The sequence below is a fragment of the Sphaeramia orbicularis genome, chromosome 21 (assembly GCF_902148855.1).
Source record: "Sphaeramia orbicularis chromosome 21, fSphaOr1.1, whole genome shotgun sequence".
Classification (NCBI taxonomy): Eukaryota; Metazoa; Chordata; class Actinopteri; order Kurtiformes; family Apogonidae; genus Sphaeramia; species Sphaeramia orbicularis.
The window spans coordinates 43,692,481-43,699,713 of record NC_043977.1 but is presented as its reverse complement, the minus strand read 5'-3'; positions in this window follow the sequence as shown (position 1 = coordinate 43,699,713).

Genomic DNA, 7,233 nt, shown 5'->3' with positions numbered 1-7,233 from the left:
TTTCCTTTAGTTCACGTTTATGTGTTATTCCTACTTATGGTGGACATAAAGTTTATTCATACCTTTTCAATCTTACACTCTATATTGAATCCTAAATTATATTTTAAATGATGGAAGAGACATTAAGCTGTAAACTCAAAAACCATGTCTGTCATTTCCTGTTTTATTTTGTTAAGTTTCCCTCGTGTGTCGTGTCTGGTGTCTTTACTTCCCCTCCTTGATTGTTTCCACCTGTGCCTGATTACCTGCCTCCGCCCTGATGTGTTCCACCTGTGTCTAATTGTCTTCCCGCCCTGTTGTGTATTTTAACCCTGTGTCTTCCCCTCTGTCTTTGCCAGTTAGTTTGCTACACTCGTGTGCTTACTTACCAGCGTTTCTTGGATCCTGTCTGTCTGCCCATTTTGACCCGTTTTTGCCTATCGACCACCGATTCTGCCTGTTCCTGTTTTGCCTGCTCGTCTGTTGTGACCTGGTTCGTGTATCCGACTTCCGATTCTGCCTACTCCCAGTGATACCTCAGCCTCCAACGTTACCTGTGTGTTTTGACCCTCGCCTGGATTACTGACCGTGAGTTAAGCCTGCTCCTCATGTCCCGTTACCTTCTGTTTTGCTTACCCGTGTATGACCTGGTTTGTTCACTGACATCCCTTTGTTTTGCCCTAGTCGGGTTGCTGTCGGGATTACCTCAGCTCGGCTGTGCTGACCGCCCGCTGACCCCGCTCACAGCCCGGACGACGAGTCCAGATACCCACGCCTTCACAGACGTGTTAATTATTCTGTGTTGTGCCTTATTCTCTGTGATTGTGTTAAATAAACACTCTCAACCTAACGTCAGTTTGCTGGTCTTGCATTTGGGTTCAGGCTTTGTACTCAGTCTGTTACAGTACAAACTGGCCAATAATATGAACCCAGCAGACCTAAACCAGGTCCGGGAGGCTGTCCGGTCCCAGGGAAAACTTCTGGGGGGACATGAACAGATTCTGCACTCTCTGATGGATAAAATGACTCAGCTGTCCTCACAGGTGCTTCAGCTCACCTGTAACCAGGCCTCTGCTCCGGTCCCGCCAGTCGAACCCACCACCACAGATTCACTTGGGAGACTTCTGGAGGAACCAAACATTCCGCCTCTGTCAAAGTACTCAGGTAACCCTGATACGTGCAGAAATTTTTGTACCCAGATAAAACTTATTTTTGATTCTCAGCCATGCCGTTTTTCTAGTGAGTCTGCTAAGATTGCTTATGTGGCTAGCCTGTTAGAGGGGCCCCCTCTAAGTTATTTCAATGCGGCATATGAACAAGGGTCCCCCATCGTTCAGTCAGCCTCAAGTCTGACGTCAGAGTTAAAGAAAATTTATGATCATCCTGTCCATGGACAACAAGCCGGCCAGAGACTCATGAGGCTGAGGCAGGGAGAGCACCCCGTCAGGCAGTACGTCAGTGAGTTTCGTTCTTTGGCAGTGGAGTCAGGATGGAATGAACAGGCACTGATCACTGCGTTCCAGAACGGACTTAACCACACCATCGGACAAGAAATGGCGCTTCGTCAGGAACTCCACTCCCTAGATGACGTCATCATGGCAGCCATCCAGGTCTCAGACCAAACGGCGATGTGGTAGCTTGAACCATCATGGGTCCGCCAGTCCTCTTCTGCTGTTGTGAGTAAGTCCCACGTTGAGCCCCCTCACCCAGTACCAGAATCCGGTGGAGGCTCTAAGGAGGAGCCTATGCAGTTAGGACGGACACGTCTGTCGGCTGAGGAGCATCAACGCCGTCTGTTGGCGGGCCTATGTCTATACTGTGGTCAGGAGGGGCATAGAGTCATCAACTGCCCATTGAAATCAGGAACAGTGGCAGGTGAAGAGTCACTGCTGAGCAGAACGTTCTGTGGGTCCAGCGCCTCTCGGTTGCAGCCTCTGGTCTGTTTATGCTCTGATTCTGTTTCTCTGCAGCTCCCCGTTCTGATAGACTCTGGCTCTGACGCTAACTTAATGGATGAAGGACTAGCTAAACAGCTCCACCTCAGCCTGCTCCCGGTCCAGTGGCCCCTGGAGGCGAGGGCCCTGGACAACCATGTCATCTGTCGAGTGACCCAACGGACTCAACCAATCACGGTCCAGTTTGTGGATGGTCACTCAGAAGAAATCAGTTTTCATATTTATCACTCTGATTCTCACCCTCTCATACTAGGTCACCCCTGGCTCCTGCTCCACAACCCATGCATTGACTGGAAAACAGGGGAGGTCCAATCCTGGGGAGAGGGGTGTGTTTCCTGCTGTGGGGGGGTCCGGGAACCTGACCCTCCATCTGAACCCGTCCAGGTTACTGTGGCACCCGTCAATACACCGGAAGAGCAGGAGACGGAGTTTCCAGCTCTGAATAAGGTACCAGAATGTTATCACGACCTGAAGCAAGTCTTTAATAAATCACGTGCCACTGCCTTGCCCCCACACAGACCTTATGATTGTGCAATCAACCTTCGTCCTGGCACCTGTCCTCTTAAGGGGAGGCTGTATTCCCTGACCGGTCTGGAGACTGCGGCAATGAAGAAATACATCGACGAATCTCTGGCGGCAGGGTTAATCCGGCCCTCTTCTTCACCGGCCGGGGCCAGATTCTTCTTTGTGGACAAAAAAGATAAGACACTCCATCCCTGCATTGACTACTGAGGCCTTAATGATATTACTATTCGCAATAGATACCCGTTGCCGCTTATGTCCTCTGCTTTTGAACTGTTACACGGAGCCAAGATTTTCACAAAGTTAGATCTTCGAAATGCTTATCATCTTGTTAGAATCAGAGAGGGTGACGAATGGAAAACAGCCTTTAACACCCCCAGTGGACATTATGAGTACCTAGTTATGCCATTCGGTCTGACTAACGCCCCCCCCCTGTGTTCCAAGCTCTAGTTAATGATGTTCTGCGGGATATGCTCAATGTTTTTGTCTTTGTCTATCTTGATGACATTTTGATTTTTTCCCCGGACGAAGTGCCGCATGTCCAGCACGTTCGCCAGGTTCTACAGAGACTCCTCCAGAACCAACTTTACCTTAAGGCTGAGAAATGTGAGTTTCACCGCCTGTCTGTTTCCTTCCTGGGTTTCATCATCGCCAAGGGGAGTGTCCAAATGGACCCGGATAAGGTAAGTGCCATTAGGGATTGGTCCATACCCACTTCCCGCAAAGAGGTCCAAAGATTCCTGGGCTTCGCAAACTTTTATAGAAAGTTCATTCGGGGCTTTAGCAGTGTGGCTGCCCCTCTGCATGCTCTCACCTCTCCCAAGTCTGTTTTCAGATGGAGCCCTGAGGCAGAGGCGGCGTTCGTAAGCCTTAAGAAGGCCTTCACGTCAGCTCCCATCCTGTCCGTCCCTTACCTCGCTCTTCAGTTTGTGGTGGAGGTGGATGCCTCTGATTTGTGGGTTGGAGCGGTCATTTCTCAGTGTTCCCCTAAGGACAACAAGCTCCACCCATGCACCTTCCTCTCGAGGAGGCTGTCTAAGGCCGAGAGGAATTATGACATCGGTAACAGAGAACTGTTGGCCATCAAGGTGGCCCTGGAGGAATGGCGGCATTGGCTTGAGGGGACGGAGACCCCATTTCTGATCTGGACTGACCATATAAACCTCGAATATCTGCGCTCTGCCAAGAGACTCAACTCCCGTCAGGCCAGGTGGGCTCTTTTTTTCACACGGTTCAATTTCTCTCTCTCATATCAACCCGGCTCCAAAAATGGCAAACCAGATGCTCTGTCGAGGATTTTCATGCCTGATAAAGCTGATTCTGAACCAGAAACTATCTTACCTGAGTCATCTGTGGTGGGTGCCGGCTGCTGGGAGATTGAGAGTTCTGTCATTGATGCTCCAAGAGACTGTAATATTCCGGCTGGTGTTCCACCAGACCATCTGTTTGTCCCGATTAACCTCCGTCCGCAGGTCATCCACTGGGCCCACACATCCAGGTTGGCATGTCACCCGGGGGTCCAGCGAACCATATTCATGATAAAGCAGCGCTTTTGGTGGCCCGTCATGGAGAAGGAAGTGGCTGAATACATGGCGGCCTGCCCCACCTGTGCAGCTTGCAAGACTTCAAATAAACCCTCGGTTGGTCAGTTACGTCCGCTGCCTGTTCCTAGCAGACCCTGGTCGGATATTTCTTTGGACTTTGTGATGGGGCTGCCCCCGTCAGATGGTAATACCACAGTTTTAACCATAGTTGACCGGTTCTCTAAGATGGTTCATTTTTTGCCCATTACCTAAACTCCCCTCTGCCAATGAACTCTGAACTCTCGCTTTGTACTCAGTCCGTTACAGTGACTATGTTCATAGGAAGTCCTTCCACAGCATCAACGTCCAGGTATCAACACTAATATGTTGAAAATGACAGTATATGTCACAATATACAGTAGCTGATAATAATAATTATGCCATTCTCTGCACTGCAAGCTCATTTATGATCCAGCACACATCATTATAACTGTAGAAGTAAAGTGTCCTGGCTCTGTACCTGACTCCACAACACTTTGTGCATTTATCATTTTTGTCTCCCTGATATAAACACACCCACATGTATCCACTTTACTGCCAGGACAGACTGATGGGTACCTACTGGGAGACAGAGGATAGCCATGGCAGCCTTCTCTGCTGACCCCTTACCCTGGTCCTGACCCTGATCCAGGCCCCAAAAAGTGTTTTAATGAGGTCCACTGCAGGACTAGAGCTCAGGTTCAGGATGGAAGGGTGTCAGATTTAATTTGCAGGAATTCCTTTTCAGATTAAGCCACTGCCACAATCATCACCTGTCAAATAAAGACAAAGAATTCACATGTCGTTCTTCTTTATTCTCTAACAGTAAAAATACAACAGTTAGGATCTATAATATTGTTCCAACAGTTACCATACCTGTGACAATACACCCCCCCACCTGGTGTTCCACTAATTGAATTACTAGGTGGGTTGCCCTAATTTGTCCATCCAAAGACAACATGCCTTTGTCCATTTTTTGCATCTTTTTTAGGACCTCTTTTTTGACCTTTGACCTGCTGCTGCTGTGGAAGTTGATGGATCCTTCTCGCCGTTTTCCAGCTGTGCTCTGGTAAAAAGGACAAGAATGCACAAGCTATTTATCCAATCATGTATTCTCATCACTTGTCACACTCTCACGTTAGAATCAAAATTCCATAAAATAATGCAATGTGAATGGGTATAGATTTACTCTATGCTATACACCTGCTTCAGTATATTTTAAAGTACCATATGTGGTAAAGCTGAGTATTGGGTCGGTTACTTCTAACAGTAGGTTTTCTATGGTCTCTGCCTACTTCCTGTTGACTGAGTGGAACTGAAATATTCATCTATAGACAGGACATGAGGTGAGAGGACATGTGTTAAAAAAGCATTTGTTAGGGGTTTAAATATCCACTGAATGTGTATTTTGTATATTAGCCAGTGTCAAACCGGAATAAATGACGTACTACCAAGGCCAAGAATAATCTGCCATTCCCTTTCTAAATGATATTTGTATATTTCATTTTCAATTTCCTCAATGTGTGTTTTTCTCCAGTGGGATTGGACCTAAAAACTACTCTGATTTTATTTTTTCCACCACTTTTATTCAATCCAATAATGTTTAAACTTCCATGCTATAGTTTTTATTCAGTCCAACAGGCTGCTCAGTCAGTGGATGAGTGTATTCCAAGTTACACATTGACTCAGGCTTTAGTTTTCTCCCATGATGCTTCTCTCTCCTTAGTGGCAGTGTTGCATTTTCTACTGAATACCACTTCATATTCCCTGTATGCGTGAATTAGAACCTCTTGTTCGAGTGGAGCGAAGTAACTGGTGCTCTTGTTGTCAGCGGTTGCCATAGGGAATCCAGGTATTGGGGCTCCATTGATGATGGCTTTTTGTTGTGGTTCATGCACGTGCCAAACTCGGGGTAAACTTACTCAGAGTTGTTTGAACCAACTCAGAGCCGCCGTTCTGGAACTGGATACTCGGAGTTTCTGAACTCAGGGTAAGTAGGCTCAGAGTTTAGAATTAGACTCAGAGTATATGGAACCGGCTTTCTGGAACAGGCCCCAGTTACTGAGGACTTGCAGCTGGCATCACTGGTCATGTGATTGTTGTTTACACCGCCATATTGGTAGGCATGTTATCTGGATCCAGAAGGTCAGAACTGTTGCTTTATATCGTGGTTTTTTTTGGACTCGAGTTTGTGTGTTTTGTTATTTGCCAGTATGTCTGCTTATGATAAAGGCACCATAGATGAGTTTCAATGTTTGCTAACAACAGTGATGCGCGCTCAACTCGGAGGCAAAAACATGAGTACCAGCTCCCAGCCGGCTCACATCAGCCGCGTACACCTCCAGGCTCTGCCCCGGAACTCGTGAAGGAGCCGATATGTTAGCTCTAAAACGGTCCATTAACTGTCTCTGTCCAAAAGACGATCCCATCTTCTCTTTCGTGGCTGCATAATTTGACTTCACTGCATCAGGAAGGCTGTACCATAGTAGAAAAGCAGACTTGCACAGATGGGTGGGGAGTATTGTCACCAGCTCCCCGCTGAACTCACTGGTGTCACCCACCGTAGCTCCGACTGCCACTTCCAGCTGCTTCACCCAGCTGAGGAAACTCTCCGACAAAGGGAGCAGGTAGATCCACAATCACTCTGTCTCTATAGGGTGATAGGCCAGGGGAAGCCCTCCTGGTAGGTTTAAAGGGGTCTTCATCACCGTACCACATGATGACAATTCTTTTTTTCTATGCCGCTAAGCGCAACAGACACGTAGGCTAACTATACTGAGAAGCTACGCTAACCACGGTAATAACTGAACAGTGGTCGGCTGAACAGAACCACTGCTGCCACCAATGGAACCCAGCGGTCTTTATGCTTAACTTGTAATTGGTGAAAGCTAATTAATAAATGGCACACAGGAGTTTAGCAGGTCCATCGTTTAACACGCTACGAACTCCGCGTGCCTTCCTCCTCCAAGACTTAATGTATGCTTATGTAAGGTGCATGCTCAGTATGTAATGTTAAAGTAACAAAACACCCTTATTTTCAAGGAACTTTTCAAGGAGGAGTAGATAAATAAGAGTACCAATTCTTTAACTTTCACTTCAATAGTTGATATTTATTCAACACCATGTTAAATTGAAAATAAACCCTTTTTTTCCCCCCTGTTTTTAATGTCCTCTTTGTTATCAAATCAAAGTTGTAAAAAAAATAAAAAAATAAA